Genomic DNA, 27848 nt, shown 5'->3' with positions numbered 1-27848 from the left:
TCCGATTTGCCCCAAGGGGGGCAGAAATGGTCTAAATACAATTTGCCCCCAGGGGAGCGACCCTTGCCTAATGGGTCGCTCCCCATCTCTAAAAAAACAAACAAACAAAAAAAAAACACAAACAAAAAATTAGCCCTGGCGCCTAGAGGTTTCTGCCCCTCATGGGGGCAGATCGGCCTAATAACAATAAACCGATCAGAAATGGCCTAAAATAAATTTGCCCCCCCAACCCTCCCGGGGAGCGACCCTTGCCTACGGGGTAGCTCCCCTTGCGTGACATTGGCACAAAAAAAAATCCCCAGTGCCTAGTTGTTTTTGCCCCCTTGGGGGCAGATTGACCTAAAATTGGCCGATTTGCCCCCAAAGGGGGCAGAAATGGCCTAAATACAATTTGCCCCTCCAGGGGAGCGACCCTTGCCTAAGGGGTCACTCCCCATCTGTAAAACAAACAAAAAAAAAAATCCCCGGTGCCTAGTGGTTTCTGCCCCCCTTCGGGGCAGATCGGCCTAATTAAAATAGGCTGATCTGCCCCCCAGGGGGGCAGAAATGGGCTAAAATAAATTTGCCCCCCAGGGGAACGACCCTTGCCTAAGGGGTTGCTCCCCTTGTGTGAAATTCGCAAAAAAAAAGAAAAAAATCCCTTGTGTCTAGTGGTTTCTGTCCCCCTTGGGGGCAGATTGGCCTCATAAAAAAAGGCCAATCTGCCCCCAAGGGGGGCAGAAATGGCCTAAATATAATTTGCCCCCTATGGGAGCGACCCTTGCCTAAGGGGTCGCTCCCCACCTCAAAAATATGAAACAAAAAAGAAAAAAAATATATAGATATACTCCCTGGTGCGTAGAGGTTTCTGCCCCCAGGGGGGGCAGAAAAGGCCTTTAAAAAAAATGCCCCCCCTGGGAGCGACCCTTGCCCAAGGGGTCGCTCCCTCATGCCAGTTTCATTTAAAAAACAACATCCCTGGTGTCTAGTGGGCGTTTTGACAGCCGGATTGCTTGCAATCCGGCTGCCAAAACGCTGAGAGAGACTTCAAAGGGAAGGAAATAACTTTCCTTCCCTTTGAAGTCTCTTGGCCTCCTCCACGTGATCGGAAGAGAAATGCTTTTGCATTTCTCTTCCGATCGCGCTGGAAGCTGAGCTTCCAGCGCAATGGGTGGAGGCCTTGTGACAATCAGCACGCGCTCGCGCGCTGATGTCACAGGGGTGGGGGGGTCAGCGGGGTAGGGGTAGAAGGGGAATGGCTTCCCCTTCCATCCCTGCATCCCTGCCTGGGGGGGGTGGGAGGGAACCCCACAGAGGGAGCGCTAGCGCTCCCTCTGGGCTCTGTGCCCAGGACGTAATGGTTACGTCCTGGGCACACGAACACTGTGCCTCAGGACGTAATCATTACGTCCTGGGCACAGAAGGGGCTAGATTTACACCAAAACAAATCAAATCGGATAAAGGGAACCGGAGATATGAATTTTTAAAGAATTAATGCTTTCTAGCGCATAGAAGTAACTAGCCTTCAAAGGGTTAAAAAAAAGGTGACACTGGAAGGGAACAAAGTCCAGAGTTCAGGCCACCCACGAGGTAACACTGTCACACTTACTTTCAGAAGTGTTTCTTGATTCAGGAAGGTGGTCCACAGCACCAGCCAAGGGTTCAGAGGCTCTGGATTGCCTCTTGGGGTCTGGGACTACAACTCCCACAATGCACCTCTTCAACTTATGTAGTTGCTCCAAACGTCTTCAAACTTTTGGATCTTCTTCCAGAGGTCCTTTTTGGGTCCTTGAAGTGTCCACAACTTGATCCAAGGTTCCAGAAGGTCTGAGTTACTCCTAGGGAGTTGGGACTAAAATTCCCAGGATGCACCTGGGTAGAATCCTGAAATAGCCACTGAATGCTGGTCAGCTGGGCTCTGCTTGCAGGACTTGATGCAGGGGACTCTGGGCAGCTCCTTTGTACCTGTAGCAAACAGGGAGTTCTTTCCTGAAGCAGAAGACAAGCAAAGTCCTTTTAGTGGTGAAGCCAAAGTGGGCAGCTGGTGCAGTCCTTCAGAGTGCAGTGTCCAGGTGCAGGTCAGTTGTCCAGCAGGGCAGTCCTTCTTCTTCTTTGTCTTGTTCCGTGTAGGGATCTGGTAGGGATCTGAGTTGTGGGTGCAGGTCTGCCAGTTTTATCCTTGCTCCTGGGTGAAAAACTGGGGGGGTCCTGGTTATCCAATCAGGTGTGTGGTCCTTCCCCCTGTGATGACCACTTCCTGGGAGGTGTGGCAAAAATCAATCCCAGGGAGCAACATTCCTCAAAAAATCCATCATGGCTGAAAATGACTTTTTGAGGTTACATCTGGCTGAGCCCACCCACTGGTGTGGCTAAAAATCCTAAACTCACCCCTCTCCTGCCCTCTCCAAATCTAATCAAGGAAGCACCTAATTGTCTGGATTTGCAGGATGTGAGGGAGGTGCTGGGTTGCTCCAAATGTCCTTCCCTGCCTTTGAAGACCAGTTTGGCAGCCCTCCCCCTTCCTGCTTTTCCATCTGCCAAGGGAAGTTCTCCTCCCCCAGACACCTCTCTTTCTGTTCAGCCCAGGCTACTTCACACCTCATCAAGGAAGCCTGGCCAGGTTTCTAGAGGCTGGCCAATCAGAGCAAAGCACTACTTGCTGAAGTTGGCAACTTTTTAGGTACAGTTTAAAACTCTTTACCTGAACAAGTTATATTAAATTCAACAATTGTAAGATGTGGGATGTATTTTAACAATATGATACCAAACTTGAGGTATCTTACACTTAATGGGACTTTATAAATTAAAATAATGTCTCCCTATTCAAGCCTATGGAGGCCATTCACTACAATGAGGAAAAAAATAATTTGGCTGTTTTACCTCACTAGGGCTTATAAAACTATTTTTGTAATGTCCCCGCTTATAGTTACATGGCTCCCAGCCCTAGGGGCACATAGGGCACACCCTAGGGGTGACTTACTTGTGAAAATAAGGTAGTTTAAGACTTTGGACAAACTTTAATTCCACAGTCGAATTTGCATATAACTTTAATTTAAAAGCAGCCAGCGAAGGCAGACCTGACTTTAAAATGACCCTAGACACCTCAGCAGTGCACCTATGGGTGCACTATCTATGCTGGGGTCCCTAAACCTACATGCCCTGTCATATACTAGGGACTTATAGGTAGGTAGACACAGCCAATTATAATTATCCCAATTTGCATGCTTATTTTATACAGGACTGGCTAGCAGTACCCAGGGCACCATCAGAGTCAGGAAAACACCAGCAAAAAGTGAAACATGGGGGCAAAAGGTTAGAGGGCCTCTGCATGTCCTGAAGGAAGGAAACAATTTGAAGGCTCCCCCGTTGGGAAGTAGTGCAGCTACAAGATCAGTGGTTCTACAGGGACACATGCATGTGTGCATGTGAAACCTGTTCAAACCGGCATAGACTACCTATCAATGACAACAAACCCCGATTTGTGATCAACATACTGTGATCTACAGTGACAATGGACCCACAAAACACCTATCACACCAAGCTACAGCCCTAATGTGTTTGTCTCATTGTGGCACTGTCTGAAGTAGCAGGTCATGCACATGTTTTAACCTCACACAGAGAACAGGACTAGACATGTGGAATCAGATGGCCAATTTTAATGTTAGCAATACCGTGCAATAGTGGTAGGAATGTGTATGAGTCATTCAGCACATATAACAGACATGTACTTAAATGTAGGTTGATCAATCAACATGAGCATTGAGTGACTTTTCTCCCTTTGGCTTTTTAGCTGACCAAGGATATGGTCTGCAGGCCTGTGTCATGACCCTATTTGCACATCCCCAGACAAATGTACAGTGCACCTACAGCAAAGTACTTTGCAAGACAAGGGGTATCATTGAATGGAGTTTTTGCTACTGAAGTCTTGTTTCCACTTCCTGGATATATCAGGTAGCCAATTGCTTTAGTCCTTCCCACCTACAGTTTGTAAAATCATCCTGGTTTGTTGCATATTGCACATCATCTGTGTGGAGACAAACTTCCTATGGGACCAGTGCCATGAGGAGCAAGAATCAGAGGATGAGCTAGATGTTGAAGATGAGGACAGAGGGAAAATGCAGACACAATTGCTGGTACTTGGTGAAGTAATACAATTGTGCAGAACTTTTTTGTTAAAGCCTGAATCTGCTGGATGGCCACAAATCCAAATTCTTTTCCTTTTCAAAGAGAGTTTGCAAATGTAAACAAATGAATTGACACTTCCTTTGTATAAGGACTTTCATTTCACATTCACTGTAAGCATCTAAACACTGGCACCTCACCTATTTGAATTTGGTCTATCATAAAGTTATGTAGCTAGGCATTATTCCCACCCCAGGACACCATGCATTATAGCAACATGTGCCAAATGCATCTGTGTGGAATACTCACACTATACAAAGGTAGCAATGTGGAACATTGTGAACATGCTGTGGGTAAGTGTGGTGCAACTGTGTGTTGGCTGTCAGACATCTGATCATGATCCAAAGAGAATGTAAATGTAAACTGTAGGAAAGTCCTTTTTTTTGCCTGATCACCCCCACTCTTTCTGGATAGGTACTGGTGGTTACTGACTCTTGGCTGTGCCCTGGGTACTGCTTACCAGTCCCAGGGCCAGTGCTCTGTGTAAAATGGATATGCAAATTAGGCTAATTATAATTGGCTAAGTTAACCTACCTATAAGTCCCTAGTATATGGTAGGGCATGTAGGTTTAGGGACCACAGCATAGGTGGTGCACACCTAGGTGCATTGCTGAGGTGCCCAGTGTCATTTTAAAAGCAAGCCTGCCTTGCTGGCTGCTTTTAAATTAAAGTTATATGCAAATTCGACTTTGGAATTAAAGGTACTTCCAAAGTTTTAAACTACCTTATTTTTACATATAAGTCACCCCTAAGGTGTGCCCTATGTGCCCCTAGGGCTGGGTGCCATGTAACTATAAGCAGGGACTTTATAAAAATAGATTTATAAGCCCTGGTGAGGTAAAAACAGCCAAATTCGTTTTTCCCTCATTGAAGTCAATGGCCTTCATAGGCTAGAATGGGCAGACTTTATTTAAAATTTTAAAGTCTCCTTAAATGTTACATACCAAGAATTTGGTATCAAATTGATTGTTATAATAAATCCCACAACTTCCAGTTGTTGGATTTAATATAACTAGTCCAGGTAAAAAGTTTAGACTTTACCTAAAAAGTTGCCAATTTCAGCTCTGCATTGCTTTTGCTGCTGTGCTCTGATTGGCCAGCCTGCAGCAGCTTCTGCCAGGCCACTTTAATGAGGTGTGAAGTGGCCTGACTTTACACAAAGGAATGTGCTTGGGGGAGAGAATCTCCCCTCAGCAGATGGGGAAGCAGGAAGGGGGAGGGCTGCCAAACTGGTCTTCAAAGGCAGAGAAGGACATTTGCAGCACCCAGCAACACCCCCACATCCTGCAACCCCAGACAGCTAGGTGCCCCCTTGATTAGATTAGGAGAGGGCAGGAGAGGGGTGTGTTTATGATTTTTAGCCACACCAGTGGGTGGGCTCAGCCAGATCTCTCCTCCAAAAATCAGATTCATCCATTTTGGATTTTTAGAGACTATTGCCTTCTGGGATGGATTTTTGCCACACTTCCCAGGAAGTGGTCATCACAGGGGGACGACCCTGTCCCTGATTGGAGGACCAGGGCCCCCCTGCTTTTCACCCAGGAGCAAGGATAAAACTGGCAGACCTGCACCCACGCCTCAGATCCCCACCAAATTTCAAGAAGAAAGAACTACAAGGAGAAGAAGGACTGCCCTGCTGGACCCCTGGCCTGCACCTGGACCCTGCACTCAGAAAGACTGCACCAGCTGCACACTTGGGCTTCACCACAAGAAGGACTTTGCCTGGCTTCCACTGGTTCAAGGAGGGACTCCCTGTTTGCTACAGGTGAAAAATTGCTAACCAGAGTCCCCTGCACCAACTCCTGAAAAAGTGACCAGCTGACCACTGCCCAGTGGCCAAAAAGGAGTTTGCGCCAGGTGCACTCTGGGAGTTGAAGTCCGCACTTCCCAAGGACCATCACAGAACTTCTGGACCCTTGGGGTGAGCTGTGGACCCCAAAAGAACCTTAAAAGAACATCTGGGTGAAGCCCCAGAAGTTTGGAAAAGATTGGAGAAATTTTAGAAAAAAGCTCCATAAAGTGACCGACTCGACGCGGAAATTCTAGCCGGCTTGCCTCAACCGCGACCCGGCCTGACTTCGTGGTTCGTCCCGGTCAAGAAAAACATCCGAAAAAAAGACTAAGTCCGAACGTAAAAAGTTGACCGGGACCTTCCAGCCATCGTATCCGAGAAGGGCTCCACGGACGTCGGATCAAGATCCAGGTTTACCCCGGTCGAAGGATTTTCATCTCGAAAAAACGACTAAGTCCGAAGGTAAAAATCACCACCGAGGAAACCGACTTCGCGTATCCGGACAAGGGCTCCAGGAGGTCGGATCCAACTGGCAGGTTCGTCCCGGTGAAGAAAAACATCGAAAAAGAGACTAAGTCAGAAGGTAACTTTTTAACCGAGGCCTCCCGCGACCTGTAGCCGAGCAGGGCTCCATCGCGGTCGGCCTGAAAGTTTGACTTTGTCCCGGTCCTGGTGCAACCAGATGACCCGATTGGCGCTTTTTGTTTCTATGCGCTAGAAAATAATAATACTTTAAAAATTCATATCTCCGGTTCCCCTGAACCGATTTTAATCGTTTTTGTGTCATTTTAAAGATAAAAATATAAGCTATTTTTATAAATTGGTTTTGGATTTTTAAACTGTTTCCTGTGTTTTATTTAATTACTGTTTTGTGATATTTGAATGCTTTACACTTTGTCTCCTAAGTTAAGCCTTGACGCTCGATGCTAAGCTACCAAGGGTAGAGCTGGGATTAATTTACTGAGACCTAACTGTACTTTTGTGGAGGTTTGTGGCTTGTTGCTAGGTGTAGGTACCTACCTGCCCTATCAATAACCCATTTTCCAACATAATTGGAAGCAGCGACGGGATCCTGTACCTGTGTTCAATATCACGTTACAGTTTTAGATAAAACAAATTAAAAATCCTTTAAATTGTCCTAGTGCAAAAATTGTTTTTAATTTTTAATTTTATTTTTTTTTAAAATTAATTTGGATTAATTTCAATTATTGAATTTTTGTAATTTTTCTAAATTCTTGTTTCCAATTTTTGCAAAAAGCTTTTGTTGACACAAAACTAGGGAACCATGGAGCTTGATCTGGCTAGCCTACCCACACTGACAGTAGTCCAGCTTAGGGGGTTGTGTACTGAGAGGGGGTTGCCTGCAACCCCTAATCTCAGGAAAGAAATCCTGATTAAATCCCTGACAGCATGGGCTGAGGCCCAAGAGGTAGAGACAGAGGAAGCTCCAGAGGAGGAACCAAAAGAAGATGATGCTAACTCTAACCATTCAGGGGAGGAAAGGCATCAGACCCCAAGTGAGGAAGAGGAGGAACGGTCCTCACTGGACACAGTCACTAGGGGTAGACCCAAAGCTAGTGGTAGGAAGAGGGTCCTTTCAGGAGGAGAGAACCCATCCATCAGGGAGAGAGAGCTGGAAGCCCAGCTAGCCTACATAGCTTTGGAGGCAGATAAGCTTGCCCTAGAAAAAAAGAAGTGGGCAAGCAAAGAAAAAAAAGATGGAAGCAGCGAGAAAGAAACTGAGGTGTCCCTGGGTGGGGGTTTTGCCCCCAGATTACCCAAAGGGGTGGTTCCTGCCTATGTAGAGGGGGATGACATCGATAAGTGGCTGGGGGCCTTTGAGAGGGCCCTCCAGATGAGGAAAGTCAAGCCTCAGTACTGGGGTTCACTCCTTTGGGAGTTAGTTCCCAACTCTGGGAGGGATAGGCTCCTAACCATGAGTGGGGAGGATGCAGACTCATACCCCAGTATGAAGAGATGCTTGACTAAAAAGTTTGGTCTAACCCCAGAGCAGTATAGGCTTAAGTTTAGGGACACCCAAAAGACAAGCACCCAGTCCTGGGTGGACTTTGTGGACATTTCAGTGAAAGCACTGGAGGGCTGGATACAGGGCAACAGGGTAAGTACCTTTGAGGGGCTGTACAATTTGATTATGAGGGAGCACCTTCTAACTAATTGTGTCCAAGAGAGGCTCCGCCAGTATCTAGTAGACTCTAGGTTGACCAACCCCAGAGAGCTGGGGGAGGCAGCAGATGACTGGTTAAGAACTAGAGTTAACCAGAGACCCCCAGGGGGTGATCAGAAAAAGGGAGGACATGGTTCTTCTCAGGGGAAGAACCAGGGGAAAGATGACAAAAAACCCAAAGAGTCCTCACAAGAGTCCCCAAAAACTTCTCAGGGAGGGGGAGCCCCGAGCCAATTCACTTCTAAAGGGAAAGGGTATCAGGGAAAGAAATTTTGATCCTGCTAAAGCAGGAAGGTTTCAGGAGCTTGCTAAGGCCGGCAAGTGTTTTGACTGTTTTCAGCCAGGACATAAAAGAGGAGATGCTATCTGCACCAAGAAGCCCCCCACTGGTGGGCAATCCCAGGGGATTGCTAGTGTAGGGTTGGGGGTGGAAGTTGGCCCAGGGGTGGAATCAGGGTACACTGAAGTCACCTTAGTATCCGTGGGTGGGGTGGACATTGCAACTATGGCCACCTTACCTCCCATCATGCAGAGGTATAGGCAGAGGCCTAAAGTCAATGGGACTGAAGTGGAAGCTCTGAGAGATACAGGAGCCAGTGTGACAATGGTCACAGAAAAGCTGGTTTCTCCAGAGCAGGTCTTACCTGGTGTCTTCCACCAGGTGACTTATGCAGATAGCAAAACCAAACTCCATCCCATGGCTATGGTGAGTCTGGAATGGGGAGGTGTGACTGGCCCTAAAAAAGTAGCTGTAGCTCCTGCCCTCCCAGTAGAGTGTCTGCTGGGAAATGATCTTGAAGCATCTGAATGGTCAGAAGTGGAGAGAAGGGTCCATGCAAAGATGCTGGATCTCCCTGAATGGGTGTGTGCTGTGACTAGGTCACAGGCAGCACAACAGGGAAATGCTGGACACTTGGACCCTGGAACAATGGGCCAAGCCTCCAAGAAGAAGAGAAAGGGCACTGGGTCTGGCTTGCCAGCCCCAACAAGTACAGAGGGTCAGGAAGAATCCAACCCTGAGGGGGAGGATCTGAACTCTGAAGGAGGGACACCTTCCCTGCAAACTCTGCCTGACTTTGGCAGAACTGCAAGGGGCAGGTGGGCCCACCAGAGAAGATTTGTGCCAGGGACAAAGAGAGTGTCCCACTCTTGAGGGCCTGAGGCAGACTGCTGCCAGGCAAGAACAAGGGGATACCAGTGGTACCCACAAGGTTTACTGGGAGGATGGAGTTCTCTACACTGAGGCTAGGACCCTCAAAGAAGGGGCTACTAGGAGAGTAGTGGTCCCCCAAAAGTATAGAGAATTCCTCCTTACCTTAAGCCATGATATCCCCTTAGCTGGTCATTTGGGACAGACCAAGACCTGGAACAGGCTGGTCAACCATTTTTTTTGGCCAGAAATGTCCGAAAAAGTCAAGGAGTTTTGCAGCTCCTGTGTCACCTGTCAAGCCAGTGGCAAGACAGGGGGCAAGTCAAAGGCTCCCTTAATTCCACTGCCAGTGGTTGGGACTCCCTTTGAGAGGGTGGGGATTGACATTGTTGGTCCCCTAGACCCACCAACTGCTTCAGGTAACAGGTACATTGTGGTGGTAGTGGACCATGCCACCAGGTACCCTGAGGCAATACCCCTCCGGACAATCACTGCACCCACAGTGGCTAGGGCCCTACTTGGTGTGTTCACCAGAGTGGGATTCCCAAAGGAGGTGGTCTCAGATAGGGGCACAAACTTTATGTCAGCCTATCTGAAAGCCATGTGGGAGGAGTGTGGTGTTACTTATAAGTTCAGCACACCCTACCATCCACAGACCAATGGTCTAGTGGAAAGATTCAATAAGACCCTGAAGGGCATGATCATGGGTTTGTCTGACAAACTCAGGAGGAGATGGGATGTCCTCCTCCCATGCCTGCTGTTTGCCTACAGGGAGGTGCCACAGAAGGGGGTTGGATTCAGCCCCTTTGAGTTACTGTTTGGGCACCCTGTAAGAGGCCCATTGTGCTTGGTGAGAGAGTCTTGGGAAAAGCCTCTCAAGGAAGCCAAGGAGAATGTGCTGGATTATGTACTAGGCCTGCGGTCTCGCATGGCTGAGTATATGAAGAAGGCAAGCAGGAACCTGGAAGCCAGTCAGGAGCTCATGAAGCTCTGGCATGATCAAAAGGCTACCATGCCTGAGTATCACCCAGGACAGCTGGTGTGGGTTTTGGAGCCCATGGCTCCTAGGGCACTACAGGCCAAATGGACTGGGCCCTATCCAATCCTAGAAAAAAAAGGTGAGGTCACCTACTTGGTGGACCTTGGCACCCCCAGGAATCCTCACAGGATCCTGCACGTTAATAGGATGAAACCCCATCAGGACAGGGCAGACATGACCATGCTGATGGTCACTGATGAAGGAAAGGAGGAGGAGGGTGAACCTCTGCCAGACCTCCTGTCCTCAAAGGAAAAAGATGGGTCAGTGGAGGGAGTGGTACTCTCTCCCAAACTAACAGATCAGCAACAACAAGACTGTAAGCAAGTCTTGGGACAGTTTGCTAGTCTGTTCTCCCTGACCCCTGGACTCACCAATTGGTGTGTCCATGATGTTGACACTGGTGACAGCTTGCCTGTCAAGAACAAGCTGTACAGGCTGTCTGACCAGGTCAAGGCCAACATCAAAGCTGAAGTGGCTAAGATGTTGGATCTGAAGGTAATTGAGCACTCTGATAGTCCTTGGTCCAGTCCAGTGGTACTGGTGCCCAAAGCTAGTCCCCAAGGTGGGAAGAAAGAATTAAGATTCTGTGTGGACTACAGAGGTCTAAATGCAGTCACTAGGACTGATGCTCACCCCATACCTAGAGCTGATGAGCTCATTGACAGGTTGGGGGCTGCCAAATTCCTGAGCACATTTGATCTGACCTCAGGATATTGGCAGATTGCCTTAAGTCCAAGAGCCAAGGAGAGGTCAGCATTTTCCACACCAGAGGGCCACTTTCAGTTCAAGGTGATGCCCTTTGGGATGAAAAATGCTCCTGCCACCTTCCAACGGTTGGTGAATAGAGTCCTATCTGGGTTGGAATCTTTTAGTGCAGCTTATCTAGATGATATAGCTGTATTTAGTTCCACCTGGAGGGACCACCTGGTCCACCTGAAGGAAGTGCTTCAGGCCCTGCTTCAAGCAGGCCTGACTATCAAGGCAAGCAAGTGCCAGATAGGGCAAAGTTCTGTTGTGTACCTGGGCCACCTTGTTGGTGGAGGCCATGTACAACCTCTCCAGCCCAAGATCCAGACTATCCTGGATTGGGAGGCTCCAAAAACCCAGACTCAGGTCAGGGCCTTTCTTGGCCTGACTGGGTATTACAGGAGGTTTGTTCAGAATTTTGGGACCATAGTGGCCCCTCTGACTGAGCTTACCTCCAAGAAACAACCCAAGAAGGTCATTTGGACCCCAGAGTGTCAGAAAGCTTTTGACACCCTAAAACAGGCTATGTGTTCAGCACCAGTGTTACTGGCCCCTGACTATAGCAAGGAATTTGTAGTGCAAACAGATGCTTCAGAGGAAGGGATTGGGGCAGTGTTAGCACAAGTTAATGAAGAGGGCCATGATCACCCAGTTGCCTTCATCAGCAGGCGACTACTCCCCAGAGAGAAGAAATGGAGTGCCATTGAGAGGGAGGCCTTTGCTGTGGTTTGGTCCCTGAAGAAGTTGAGGCCTTACTTGTTTGGCACTCACTTCCGTGTACAAACTGACCACAGACCTCTCAGATGGTTGATGCAGATGAGGGGGGAGAACCCAAAACTGTTAAGGTGGTCCATTTCCCTACAGGGGATGGACTTCACAGTGGAGCACAGACCTGGGACTGCTCATGCCAATGCAGATGGCCTTTCCAGGTTTTTCCACTTAGCTGATGAGGACTACCAGGGTGTAGGTTAGTACCCATCACCTTTCATCTGGGGGGGGGCAGTGTAGGAAAGTCCTTTTTTTTGCCTGATCACCCCCACTCTTTCTGGATAGGTACTGGTGGTTACTGACTCTTGGCTGTGCCCTGGGTACTGCTTACCAGTCCCAGGGCCAGTGCTCTGTGTAAAATGGATATGCAAATTAGGCTAATTATAATTGGCTAAGTTAACCTACCTATAAGTCCCTAGTATATGGTAGGGCATGTAGGTTTAGGGACCACAGCATAGGTGGTGCACACCTAGGTGCATTGCTGAGGTGCCCAGTGTCATTTTAAAAGCAAGCCTGCCTTGCTGGCTGCTTTTAAATTAAAGTTATATGCAAATTCGACTTTGGAATTAAAGGTACTTCCAAAGTTTTAAACTACCTTATTTTTACATATAAGTCACCCCTAAGGTGTGCCCTATGTGCCCCTAGGGCTGGGTGCCATGTAACTATAAGCAGGGACTTTATAAAAATAGATTTATAAGCCCTGGTGAGGTAAAAACAGCCAAATTCGTTTTTCCCTCATTGAAGTCAATGGCCTTCATAGGCTAGAATGGGCAGACTTTATTTAAAATTTTAAAGTCTCCTTAAATGTTACATACCAAGAATTTGGTATCAAATTGATTGTTATAATAAATCCCACAACTTCCAGTTGTTGGATTTAATATAACTAGTCCAGGTAAAAAGTTTAGACTTTACCTAAAAAGTTGCCAATTTCAGCTCTGCATTGCTTTTGCTGCTGTGCTCTGATTGGCCAGCCTGCAGCAGCTTCTGCCAGGCCACTTTAATGAGGTGTGAAGTGGCCTGACTTTACACAAAGGAATGTGCTTGGGGGAGAGAATCTCCCCTCAGCAGATGGGGAAGCAGGAAGGGGGAGGGCTGCCAAACTGGTCTTCAAAGGCAGAGAAGGACATTTGCAGCACCCAGCAACACCCCCACATCCTGCAACCCCAGACAGCTAGGTGCCCCCTTGATTAGATTAGGAGAGGGCAGGAGAGGGGTGTGTTTATGATTTTTAGCCACACCAGTGGGTGGGCTCAGCCAGATCTCTCCTCCAAAAATCAGATTCATCCATTTTGGATTTTTAGAGACTATTGCCTTCTGGGATGGATTTTTGCCACACTTCCCAGGAAGTGGTCATCACAGGGGGACGACCCTGTCCCTGATTGGAGGACCAGGGCCCCCCTGCTTTTCACCCAGGAGCAAGGATAAAACTGGCAGACCTGCACCCACGCCTCAGATCCCCACCAAATTTCAAGAAGAAAGAACTACAAGGAGAAGAAGGACTGCCCTGCTGGACCCCTGGCCTGCACCTGGACCCTGCACTCAGAAAGACTGCACCAGCTGCACACTTGGGCTTCACCACAAGAAGGACTTTGCCTGGCTTCCACTGGTTCAAGGAGGGACTCCCTGTTTGCTACAGGTGAAAAATTGCTAACCAGAGTCCCCTGCACCAACTCCTGAAAAAGTGACCAGCTGACCACTGCCCAGTGGCCAAAAAGGAGTTTGCGCCAGGTGCACTCTGGGAGTTGAAGTCCGCACTTCCCAAGGACCATCACAGAACTTCTGGACCCTTGGGGTGAGCTGTGGACCCCAAAAGAACCTTAAAAGAACATCTGGGTGAAGCCCCAGAAGTTTGGAAAAGATTGGAGAAATTTTAGAAAAAAGCTCCATAAAGTGACCGACTCGACGCGGAAATTCTAGCCGGCTTGCCTCAACCGCGACCCGGCCTGACTTCGTGGTTCGTCCCGGTCAAGAAAAACATCCGAAAAAAAGACTAAGTCCGAACGTAAAAAGTTGACCGGGACCTTCCAGCCATCGTATCCGAGAAGGGCTCCACGGACGTCGGATCAAGATCCAGGTTTACCCCGGTCGAAGGATTTTCATCTCGAAAAAACGACTAAGTCCGAAGGTAAAAATCACCACCGAGGAAACCGACTTCGCGTATCCGGACAAGGGCTCCAGGAGGTCGGATCCAACTGGCAGGTTCGTCCCGGTGAAGAAAAACATCGAAAAAGAGACTAAGTCAGAAGGTAACTTTTTAACCGAGGCCTCCCGCGACCTGTAGCCGAGCAGGGCTCCATCGCGGTCGGCCTGAAAGTTTGACTTTGTCCCGGTCCTGGTGCAACCAGATGACCCGATTGGCGCTTTTTGTTTCTATGCGCTAGAAAATAATAATACTTTAAAAATTCATATCTCCGGTTCCCCTGAACCGATTTTAATCGTTTTTGTGTCATTTTAAAGATAAAAATATAAGCTATTTTTATAAATTGGTTTTGGATTTTTAAACTGTTTCCTGTGTTTTATTTAATTACTGTTTTGTGATATTTGAATGCTTTACACTTTGTCTCCTAAGTTAAGCCTTGACGCTCGATGCTAAGCTACCAAGGGTAGAGCTGGGATTAATTTACTGAGACCTAACTGTACTTTTGTGGAGGTTTGTGGCTTGTTGCTAGGTGTAGGTACCTACCTGCCCTATCAATAACCCATTTTCCAACATAAACAGTGTGTAGTGACTGAGTGAGAGGCCCATATGATGTGCATGGGCACACAGTGCAACCCAGTTAGTTTACCTATGCTACACAAACATTTGAAAACACATAGCTATATAACTGCTGCATCTCACATAACACATAGAAATGTGGAGTCCTAGCCGGTGCTGGATTGACTACCTAGCCACAATGCAGCCACACTTGACCCAATACCAAGGATGCAACTGTTACATGCAGAAATGGATGTGACCATGCCGCTCTGTCTATAATGCTATGACAGTATAAATGAGTGCACTGTTCCAATGAAAGATATGTGTCGAAGAAACCACAGGACACTTTTCTATCTAGAAGCAAATACCCTCACACACCCAAAGGATGTCATGCTCTATCATAGGGTATGCTCCTCATCAGACTGGCACTGCAATGTTTGACGGGCCCACCACATGGGGGCACTTTGCCGAAGATCTTTAACTAGAGATCTGTGCCGTGGTTGGATAGGACTTGATTCAATTCTACAGACAGAATAGGAGAGGAAAGAAAAAATAAAATAAAATTGGCGCCAGAAACCCTCACAAAACCACACTTTATTGAGTCATGAAGGAACTGGGTCAAGGTTAAAAACAGGAAGGGGAGTGAAAATAGAGGTAATGCTCAATCACTCTACCAACATAGGCAGGTGAGGATGATGAAAATACCATCCATCACCATAGATCATAGGTCAACATGTTTTGCGCCTAAAAAAGTCCATACGGATCCAGCGGCGGTTCATCAGGACCGAATAATGAAAAGAAAAAACACTTCTCCTGGATTATTTAGAGAGACCTCAATGTCTCTGGAAATATATATACAAAAACCTAAATAAACCACTTACTTCTGGTCTTATACCAAAACATGTGGTATAGCACTCCCTAAATAGGAAAAAGACCTCATGGGAACTAGCGTCTACTAAGCTTGCTGTAGTATACTTTACTGCCGCAAGCTCTTCTCGAGAACCTACCCCGAGGACGCGTGCCCGGAAATAATGCTATGACCCCTACATCTCCATACAAGTGTGCTAATTTGTTCCAGACACACAGCAAATTTAATAGACACATAGATGTCAAGGTAGAACTACATGAGATAGCAAGGTAGCATGCACTGACTCATCTCAGAGTGGCGTGACATGTCAAAAACTGCACACGTGACCATCTAGTGTGAATGCCTAGCCACATTCTAAGTTCAAGTAAGCTCTCTCTGTGGCAAATACTGTGATGCATGGGAATGCTAAACATATTCCTAGTTGGAAAACATCACACTTGTTAGGCCTACTCAAGCAGGCCTTGTGAAGAACAAGATAATGGTTAACAGTTTTGGCGCACCATTTTCTGCAAGTATAGTGCCAGACACCAAGCCCACTCCGGAGATGTGTGTGCACAGTAGATCATATGGTGGTCGATGGCCATTATAGGGCCTGATTTAGATGTTGGTGGTAATGGTCCTGTGGTCGACTTTTTGACTGGAAACCCACCAACCACCACAACGGTCCACCTGCATATTTAAATGTTGGTGCTCCCATAGATGAAAGACTGCATTCAAACCACTGTCTCCACCAAGAGAGGCCACCTGCGTTGATGGTGAGAAAGGAAAAAGGGGATGCTGGGGGGACTTCAGCCAGCCTTCCGGCCGTGCTGATTTAGATGACCATCACTGTCAAGGAAAAAGAGGCTGTCCGACCTCCACTTCTTGCTTGGTGGATTCGGGAGAAAGGGGTTGAAAACTCCTATTTTCCACTCCCCCATGTCTTCGACTTGACCCGACTGAACAACACCTGCCATTTCTACTGCCAGCAACCCAAGGCAAAAACACTACCCCTTGTCGATGGAATCCAAGGTAGGGATGTCACATTGCTACTGTACATTGGGTGGGCACTACACAGAAGGTGGGGACCACTGAAGACATATACATGTCACAGTAATTTTCTTTTATCACTGTGATGTACATTTTTGGGGGACGCAAGTGGACAGACACAAATGGGGACACACTGGTACACAACACTTTGGCAAATGAATGCTGGCACGAGAATGATGGTACATTCAACTGTGTCCCTGTGTGCACATTGCCAGGGGACCCGTACTGCGAGTTGGGTGTGTGAGTCAGTATGTGTATGTTTGTATGCAATGAGATTGGCTTGTTGAGGTGGGGAGTAGGCGTGTCTAAGTGTGTTTGTGTAGCTGAATGTGAAGTTGTGTTGTTTGTTGTGGTTGTGTTATGTGTGAGTGTAGTGTCAATGGTGTGTGTATGTTGTGTCATGGATGTATTTCAATGTGTGTTTTCAGCACGTATGGGTTGTGTTTTGTCAGAATGCTATGGGTAATTGTGTGGATGTGTACTGTTGTGTAGTGTATTGTGTGAGGGTACACCTATAGATATGGGACAGTGTATGTGTGTGTCACTTACCTCTCTTCCGTAGCCCCTGCTTTTGTATGTAGTCTATAGAGTCCCGCCGTTGTCTCCTGCTATCAGCGAACCACCACCATTCAGACCGCCAGCAGAACTGTAGCATCTAAATATGGTGGGTGGAAGACCATCACTGTGATGGCATTTTCTGGTCTGTGCCCGACATGGCCTGGCAGTGGGGCCCCCAGTGTCTGAACCTGGCCCATAGTCTGCTATATGATGTCATGCACATACGAGAAGGTGACCTATTGGGCTAGCAAAAAAAGTACACATCCAGGAAGTCAACGCTGGATGCTACATACACTGTAGACAGACTGAAGTAGCCAGTGTATGCCATTTCCTGAGTGTGTCTTGCATCCTTAACACATCTTTAGTCAGCAATGCAGACAGATAGTACGTTCTCAAGTATGGCCACAATCCTGTATGGCAATGTGGATATTATTTGCATAGGAGTGCAACATCTATGAACAAAAAGTGCCTACTATTCAGATACCTACATCAAGGCAAGCATAATACATACTGTAAATCATAATTGATAAGATCAGGATATGCACAATTGACAATACATTTCTGTATGTCAAAGTAATATATTGCCTGTCCCTGTGTCCGTACCATGAATGCAAGGAGTCACACCTATCTGCACTGTTAACATGCAAATGCAACACATTTCAAGTACAAAAGCATTGTGCATTGAAAAGTGATCGCTAGGAGTTTTTTCCTGCATTGCACCAATCAATACACTGTACCACACATAAAGGGCTAGTTATGTCAAGGAAAACCCATACATTGGCCCATAACATTATAGATTGCACATGGAGCGTTGGTTGGAGGCCACGCATCAACGCCAAAGCGTCAAAAACAAAGCATTGTACATTTTCATGTGTTGTATGTAACCCACACATTGCATATTTCACTAGTGATGAGTCTGAAAAAAATTACACTTTAGTAGAAAATATGATGCCTTAGTAGAAAATGTGACACTTTAGTAGAAAACATGAAGCTATTGAAGGAAATTTTATGCTCTAGGATAAAGCGTGATGCTTTAGTAGGACGAGCTCCATCGGAAGCCACGCATCGATGGCAAAGTGTTAAAACAAAGCATTGTGCATTTACGTGTTGTGTGTAAGTCAGGCATTGCCTATTTCACTAGTGCTGCTTCGGATGCTACCGTCCCACCATAGGTTATTGAAAGCAATATTCCATTTACCCATGCACCTCTCTCTGACTACCCAAGGTGTCTCTTTTAAAACAGATGGCCCAAAACACAACGTGGACACATCGCATTTATTCACAGAAAACAGAGGTGTTTTTTTACAAAGTGCCTACCTGTGGATTTTGGCCTCTAGCTCAGCCGGCACCTGGGGAAACCTAGCAAACCAGCACAATTTTGAAAACTAGACACCTAGGGGAATCCAAGATGGGGTGACTTGTGGGGCTCTGACCAGGTTCTGTTATCCAGAATCCTTTGCAAACCTCAAAATTTGACCCCAAAAAACTTTTTCCTCTCATTTTGGTGACAGAAAGTTCTGGAATCTGAGAGGAGCCACAAATGTCCTTCCACCCAGCGTTCCCCCAAGTCTCCCCATAAAAATGGTACCTCACTTGTGTGGGTAGGCCTAGCGCCCACGAAAGGAAATGGCCCAAAACACAACGTGGACACATCACAATTGTTCACAGAAAACAGAGGTGTTTTTTTGCAAAGTGCCTTCCTGTGGATTTTGGCCTCTAGATCAGCGGGCCCCAGGGGGGGCAGAAATGGCCTAAATTAAATTTGCCCCCCCCCAAACCCCCTGGGGAGTGACCCTTGCCTACGGGGTCGCTCCCCCTGCGTGACATTGGCGCAAAAAAAAAGATCCCCGGTGCCTAGTTGTTACTGCCCCCCTTGGGGGCAGATTGGCCTAAAATCGTCCGATTTGCCCCAAGGGGGGCAGAAATGTTCTAAATACAATTTGCCCCCAGGGGAGCGACCCTTGCCTAATGGGTCGCTCCCCATCTCTAAAAAAACAAACAAACAAAAAAAAACACAAACAAAAAATTAGCCCTGGCGCCTAGAGGTTTCTGCCCCTCATGGGGGCAGATCGGCCTAATAACAATAAACCGATCAGAAATGGCCTAAAATAAATTTGCCCCCCCAACCCCCCCCCCCGGGAGCGACCCTTGCCGACGGGGTAGCTCCCCTTGCGTGACATTGGCGCAAAAAAAAAATCCCCAGTGCCTAGTTGTTTTTGCCCCCTTGGGGGCAGATTGACCTAAAATTGGCCGATTTGCCCCCAAAGGGGGCAGAAATGGCCTAAATACAATTTGCCCCTCCAGGGGAGCGACCCTTGCCTAAGGGGTCACTCCCCATCTGTAAAACAAACAACAAAAAAAATCCCCGGTGCCTAGTGGTTTCTGCCCCCCTTCGGGGCAGATCGGCCTAATTAAAATAGGCTGATCTGCCCCCCAGGGGGGCAGAAATGGGCTAAAATAAATTTGCCCCCCAGGGGAACGACCCTTGCCTAAGGGGTTGCTCCCCTTGCGTGAAATTCGCAAAAAAAAAGAAAAAAATCCCTTGTGTCTAGTGGTTTCTGTCCCCCTTGGGGGCAGATTGGCCTCATAAAAAAAGGCCAATCTGCCCCCAAGGGGGGCAGAAATGGCCTAAATATAATTTTCCCCCTAGGGGAGCGACCCTTGCCTAAGGAGTCGCTCCCCACCTCAAAAATACAAAACAAAACAAAAACAAAAAAAATGATCCCTGGTACCTAGAGGTTTCTGCCCCCCTTGGGGGGGCAGAAAAGGCCTTAAAAAAAAAAGCCCCCCCGGGAGCGACCCTTGCCCAAGGGTCGCTCCCCTTGCGTAAAATTCACGGGAAAAAAAAACTCCTTGGTGTCTAGTGGTTTCTGTCCCCCTTGGGGGCAGATTGGCCTCATAAAAATAGGCCAATCTGCCCCCAAGGGGGGCAGAAATGGCCTAAATATAATTTACCCCCTATGGGAGCGACCCTTGCCTAAGGGGTTGCTCCCCACCTCAAAAATATGAAACAAAAAAGAAAAAAATAATATAGATATACTCCCTGGTGCCTAGAGGTTTCTGCCCCAAGGGGGGGCAGAAAAGGCCTTTAAAAAAAATGCCCCCCCTGGGAGCGACCCTTGCCCAAGGGGTCGCTCCCTCATGCCAGTTTCATTTAAAAAACAACATCCCTGGTGTCTAGTGGGCGTTTTGACAGCCGGATTGCTTGCAATCCGGCTGCCAAAACGCTGAGAGAGACTTCAAAGGGAAGGAAATAACTTTCCTTCCCTTTGAAGTCTCTTGGCCTCCTCCACGTGATCGGAAGAGAAATGCTTTTGCATTTCTCTTCCGATCGCGCTGGAAGCTGAGCTTCCAGCGCAATGGGAGGAGGCCTTGTGACAATCAGCACGCGCTCGCGCGCTGATGTCACGGGGGTGGGGGGGTCAGCGGGGTCGGGGTAGAAGGGGAATGGCTTCCCCTTCCATCCCTGCATCCCTGCCTGGGGGGGGGTGGGAGGGAACCCCACAGAGGGAGCGCTAGCGCTCCCTCTGGGCTCTGTGCCCAGGACGTAATGGTTACGTCCTGGGCACACGAACACTGTGCCTCAGGACGTAATCATTACGTCCTGGGCACAGAAGGGGCTAGAATTACACCAAAACAAATCAAATCGGATAAAGGGAACCGGAGATATGAACTTTTAAAGAATTAATGCTTTCTAGCGCATAGAAGTAACTAGCCTTCAAAGGGTTAAAAAAAAAGGTGACACTGGAAGGGAACAAAGTCCAGAGTTCAGGCCACCCACGAGGTAACACTGTCACACTTACTTTCAGAAGTGTTTCTTGATTCAGGAAGGTGGTCCACAGCACCAGCCAAGGGTTCAGAGGCTCTGGATTGCCTCTTGGGGTCTGGGACTACAACTCCCACAATGCACCTCTTCAACTTATGTAGTTGCTCCAAACGTCTTCAAACTTTTGGATCTTCTTCCAGAGGTCCTTTTTGGGTCCTTGAAGTGTCCACAACTTGATCCAAGGTTCCAGAAGGTCTGAGTTACTCCTAGGGAGTTGGGACTAAAATTCCCAGGATGCACCTGGTTAGAATCCTGAAATAGCCACTGAATGCTGTTCAGCTGGGCTCTGCTTGCAGGACTTGATGCAGGGGACTCTGGGCAGCTCCTTTGTACCTGTAGCAAACAGGGAGTTCTTTCCTGAAGCAGTAGAAGACAAGCAAAGTCCTTTTAGTGGTGAAGCCAAAGTGGGCAGCTGGTGCAGTCCTTCAGAGTGCAGTGTCCAGGTGCAGGTCAGTTGTCCAGCAGGGCAGTCCTTCTTCTTCTTTGTCTTGTTCCGTGTAGGGATCTGGTAGGGATCTGAGTTGTGGGTGCAGGTCTGCCAGTTTTATCCTTGCTCCTGGGTGAAAAACTGGGGGGGTCCTGGTTATCCAATCAGGTGTGTGGTCCTTCCCCCTGTGATGACCACTTCCTGGGAGGTGTGGCAAAAATCAATCCCAGGGAGCAACATTCCTCAAAAAATCCATCATGGCTGAAAATGACTTTTTGAGGTTACATCTGGCTGAGCCCACCCACTGGTGTGGCTAAAAATCCTAAACTCACCCCTCTCCTACCCTCTCCAAATCTAATCAAGGAAGCACCTAATTGTCTGGATTTGCAGGATGTGAGGGAGGTGCTGGGTTGCTCCAAATGTCCTTCCCTGCCTTTGAAGACCAGTTTGGCAGCCCTCCCCCTTCCTGCTTTTCCATCTGCCAAGGGAAGTTCTCCTCCCCCAGACACCTCTCTTTCTGTTCAGCCCAGGCTACTTCACACCTCATCAAGGAAGCCTGGCCAGGTTTCTAGAGGCTGGCCAATCAGAGCAAAGCACTACAGGCTGAAGTTGGCAACTTTTTAGGTACAGTTTAAAACTCTTTACCTGAACAAGTTATATTAAATTCAACAATTGTAAGATGTGGGATGTATTTTAACAATATGATACCAAACTTGAGGTATCTTACACTTAATGGGACTTTATAAATTAAAATAATGTCTCCCTATTCAAGCCTATGGAGGCCATTCACTACAATGAGGAAAAAAATAATTTGGCTGTTTTACCTCACTAGGGCTTATAAAACTATTTTTGTAATGTCCCTGCTTATAGTTACATGGCTCCCAGCCCTAGGGGCACATAGGGCACACCCTAGGGGTGACTTACTTGTGAAAATAAGGTAGTTTAAGACTTTGGACATACTTTAATTCCAAAGTCGAATTTGCATATAACTTTAATTTAAAAGCAGCCAGCGAAGGCAGACCTGCCTTTAAAATGACCCTAGACACCTCAGCAGTGCACCTATGGGTGCACTATCTATGCTGGGGTCCCTAAACCTACATGCCCTGTCATATACTAGGGACTTATAGGTAGGTAGACACAGCCAATTATAATTATCCCAATTTGCATGCTTATTTTATACAGGACTGGCTAGCAGTACCCAGGGCACCATCAGAGTCAGGAAAACACCAGCAAAAAGTGAAACATGGGGGCAAAAGGTTAGAGGGCCTCTGCATGTCCTGAAGGAAGGAAACAATTTGAAGGCTCCCCCGTTGGGAAGTAGTGCAGCTACAAGATCAGTGGTTCTACAGGGACACATGCATGTGTGCATGTGAAACCTGTTCAAACCGGCATAGACTACCTATCAATGACAACAAACCCCGATTTGTGATCAACATACTGTGACCTACAGTGACAATGGACCCACAAAACACCTATCACACCAAGCTACAGCCCTAATGTGTTTGTCTCATTGTGTCACTGTCTGAAGTAGCAGGTCATGCACATGTTTTAACCTCACACAGAGAACAGGACTAGACATGTGGAATCAGATGGCCAATTTTAATGTTAGCAATACCGTGCAATAGTGGTAGGAATGTGTATGAGTCATTCAGCACATATAACAGACATGTACTTAAATGTAGGTTGATCAATCAACATGAGCATTGAGTGACTTTTCTCCCTTTGGCTTTTTAGCTGACCAAGGATATGGTCTGCAGGCCTGTGTCATGACCCTATTTGCACATCCCCAGACAAATGTACAGTGCACCTACAGCAAAGTACTTTGCAAGACAAGGGGTATCATTGAATGGAGTTTTTGCTACTGAAGTCTTGTTTCCACTTCCTGGATATATCAGGTAGCCAATTGCTTTAGTCCTTCCCACCTACAGTTTGTAAAATCATCCTGGTTTGTTGCATATTGCACATCATCTGTGTGGAGACAAACTTCCTATGGGACCAGTGCCATGAGGAGCAAGAATCAGAGGATGAGCTAGATGTTGAAGATGAGGACAGAGGGAAAATGCAGACACAATAGCTGGTACTTGGTGAAGTAATACAATTGTGCAGAACTTTTTTGTTAAAGCCTGAATCTGCTGGATGGCCACAAATCCAAATTCTTTTCCTTTTCAAAGAGAGTTTGCAAATGTAAACAAATGAATTGACACTTCCTTTGTATAAGGACTTTCATTTCACATTCACTGTAAGCATCTAAACACTGGCACCTCACCTATTTGAATTTGGTCTATCATAAAATTATGTAGCTAGGCATTATTCCCACCCCAGGACACCATGCATTATAGCAACATGTGCCAAATGCATCTGTGTGGAATACTCACACTATACAAAGGTAGCAATGTGGAACATTGTGAACACGCTGTGGGTAAGTGTGGTGCAACTGTGTGTTGGCTGTCAGACATCTGATCATGATCCAAAGAGAATGTAAATGTAAACAGTGTGTAGTGACTGAGTGAGAGGCCCATATGATGTGCATGGGCACACAGTGCAACCCAGTTAGTTTACCTATGCTACACAAACATTTGAAAACACATAGCTATATAACTGCTGCATCTCACATAACACATAGAAATGTGGAGTCCTAGCCGGTGCTGGATTGACTACCTAGCCACAATGCAGCCACACTTGACCCAATACCAAGGATGCAACTGTTACATGCAGAAATGGATGTGACCGTGCCGCTCTGTCTATAATGCTATGACAGTATAAATGAGTGCACTGTTCCAATGAAAGATATGTGTCGAAGAAACCACAGGACACTTTTCTATCTAGAAGCAAATACCCTCACACACCCAAAGGATGTCATGCTCTATCATAGGGTATGCTCCTCATCAGACTGGCACTGCAATGTTTGACGGGCCCACCACATGGGGGCACTTTGCCGAAGATCTTTAACTAGAGATCTGTGCCGTGGTTGGATAGGACTTGATTCAATTCTACAGACAGAATAGGAGAGGAAAGAAAAAATAAAATAAAATTGGCGCCAGAAACCCTCACAAAACCACACTTTATTGAGTCATGAAGGAACTGGGTCAAGGTTAAAAACAGGAAGGGGAGTGAAAATAGAGGTAATGCTCAATCACTCTACCAACATAGGCAGGTGAGGATGATGAAAATACCATCCATCACCATAGATCATAGGTCAACATGTTTTGCGCCTAAAAAAGTCCATACGGATCCAGCGGCGGTTCATCAGGACCGAATAATGAAAAGAAAAAACACTTCTCCTGGATTATTTAGAGAGACCTCAATGTCTCTGGAAATATATATACAAAAACCTAAATAAACCACTTACTTCTGGTCTTATACCAAAACATGTGGTATAGCACTCCCTAAATAGGAAAAAGACCTCATGGGAACTAGCGTCTACTAAGCTTGCTGTAGTATACTTTACTGCCGCAAGCTCTTCTCGAGAACCTACCCCGAGGACGTGTGCCCGGAAATAATGCTATGACCCCTACATCTCCATACAAGTGTGCTAATTTGTTCCAGACACACAGCAAATTTAATAGACACATAGATGTCAAGGTAGAACTACATGAGATGGCAAGGTAGCATGCACTGACTCATCTCAGAGTGGCGTGACATGTCAAAAACTGCACACGTGACCATCTAGTGTGAATGCCTAGCCACATTCTAAGTTCAAGTAAGCTCTCTCTGTGGCAAATACTGTGATGCATGGGAATGCTAAACATATTCCTAGTTGGAAAACATCACACTTGTTAGGCCTACTCAAGCAGGCCTTGTGAAGAACAAGATAATGGTTAACAGTTTTGGCGGACCATTTTCTGCAAGTATAGTGCCAGACACCAAGCCCACTCCGGAGATGTGTGTGCACAGTAGATCATATGGTGGTCGATGGCCATTATAGGGCCTGATTTAGATGTTGGTGGTAATGGTCCTGTGGTCGACTTTTTGACTGGAAACCCACCAACCACCACAACGGTCCACCTGCATATTTAAATGTTGGTGCTCCCATAGATGAAAGACTGCATTCAAACCACTGTCTCCACCAAGAGAGGCCACCTGCGTTGATGGTGAGAAAGGAAAAAGGGGATGCTGGGGGGACTTCAGCCAGCCTTCCGGCCGTGCTGATTTAGATGACCATCACTGTCAAGGAAAAAGAGGCTGTCCGACCTCCACTTCTTGCTTGGTGGATTCGGGAGAAAGGGGTTGAAAACTCCTATTTTCCACTCCCCCATGTCTTCGACTTGACCCGACTGAACAACACCTGCCATTTCTACTGCCAGCAACCCAAGGCAAAAACACTACCCCTTGTCGATGGAATCCAAGGTAGGGATGTCACATTGCTACTGTACATTGGGTGGGCACTACACAGAAGGTGGGGACCACTGAAGACATATACATGTCACAGTAATTTTCTTTTATCACTGTGATGTACATTTTTGGGGGACGCAAGTGGACAGACACAAATGGGGACACACTGGTACACAACACTTTGGCAAATGAATGCTGGCACGAGAATGATGGTACATTCAACTGTGTCCCTGTGTGCACATTGCCAGGGGACCCGTACTGCGAGTTGGGTGTGTGAGTCAGTATGTGTATGTTTGTATGCAATGAGATTGGCTTGTTGAGGTGGGGAGTAGGTGTGTCTAAGTGTGTTTGTGTAGCTGAATGTGAAGTTGTGTTGTTTGTTGTGGTTGTGTTATGTGTGAGTGTAGTGTCAATGGTGTGTGTATGTTGTGTCATGGATGTATTTCAATGTGTGTTTTCAGCACGTATGGGTTGTGTTTTGTCAGAATGCAATGGGTAATTGTGTGGATGTGTACTGTTGTGTAGTGTATTGTGTGAGGGTACACCTATAGATATGGGACAGTGTATGTGTGTGTCACTTACCTCTCTTCCGTAGCCCCTGCTTTTGTATGTAGTCTATAGAGTCCCGCCGTTGTCTCCTGCTATCAGTGAACCACCACCATTCAGACCGCCAGCAGAACTGTAGCATCTAAATATGGTGGGTGGAAGACCATCACTGTGATGGCATTTTCTGGTCTGTGCCCGACATGGCCTGGCAGTGGGGCCCCCAGTGTCTGAATCTGGCCCACAGTCTGCTATATGATGTCATGCACATACGAGAAGGTGACCTATTGGGCTAGCAAAAAAAGTACACATCCAGGAAGTCAACGCTGGATGCTACATACACTGTAGACAGACTGAAGTAGCCAGTGTATGCCATTTCCTGAGTGTGTCTTGCATCCTTAACACATCTTTAGTCAGCAATGCAGACAGATAGTACGTTCTCAAGTATGGCCACAATCCTGTATGGCAATGTGGATATTATTTGCATAGGAGTGCAACATCTATGAACAAAAAGTGCCTACTATTCAGATACCTACATCAAGGCAAGCATAATACATACTGTAAATCATAATTGATAACATCAGGATATGTACAATTGACAATAAATTTCTGTATGTCACAGTAATATATTGCCTGTCCCTGTGTCCGTACCATGAATGCAAGGAGTCACACCTATCTGCACTGTTAACATGCAAATGCAACACATTTCAAGTACAAAAGCATTGTGCATTGAAAAGTGATCGCTAGGAGTTTTTTCCTGCATTTCACCAATCAATACACTGTACCACACATAAAGGGCTAGTTATGTCAAGGAAAACCCATACATTGGCCCATAACATTATAGATTGCACATGGAGCGTTGGTTGGAGGCCACGCATCAACGCCAAAGCGTCAAAAACAAAGCATTGTACATTTTCATGTGTTGTATGTAACCCACACATTGCATATTTCACTAGTGATGAGTCTGAAAAAAATTACACTTTAGTAGAAAATATGATGCCTTAGTAGAAAATGTGACACTTTAGTAGAAAACATGAAGCTATTGAAGGAAATTTTATGCTTTAGGAGAAAGCGTGATGCTTTAGTAGGACGAGCTCCATCGGAAGCCACGCATCGATGGCAAAGTGTTAAAACAAAGCATTGTGCATTTACGTGTTGTGTGTAAGTCAGGCATTGCCTATTTCACTAGTGATGCTTCGGATGCTACCGTCCCACCATAGGTTATTGAAAGCAATATTCCATTTACCCATGCACCTCTCTCTGACTACCCAAGGTGTCTCTTTTAAAACAGATGGTTGTGCTGTATGATTTGAAATGCGTTTTTTTTATGGTGTTGTGGTGTGGTTTGCCTTTACAATGTTTGATTAAATAGGTATGTTAAATAAGTAACCAACTGCACTAAGATTGCATTTCTCTGTACTATTTCAATCTGCAACAATCCCACTTTTCACTAACTACATGTTTTTCTTTTAGGTGCACAAGAGAAGAGACGCCAAATACCCCACAGTACTGCCAAATAGAAGGCCTTACATTTACTTCAGTTCACAGGTTCCAAACTCTTTTGCTTGTGCATCTTAGTGCCTCTGCCAACCTAGAGCTTAAGATGGCCCCAAAGAAAGTTGCTCCCAAGAAATTGTCCAATAAGAAGAAGCAGCTTTCCACCAGTGGTGTGCCAACCGCAACATTTTTCGGGAGACTTGTGCCTACTACACTGGCCTCCGGGTAGGA

This window comes from Pleurodeles waltl, chromosome 1_2, assembly GCF_031143425.1.
Source record: "Pleurodeles waltl isolate 20211129_DDA chromosome 1_2, aPleWal1.hap1.20221129, whole genome shotgun sequence".
Taxonomy (NCBI): Eukaryota; Metazoa; Chordata; class Amphibia; order Caudata; family Salamandridae; genus Pleurodeles; species Pleurodeles waltl.
Note: the sequence above shows the minus strand (reverse complement) of the source record.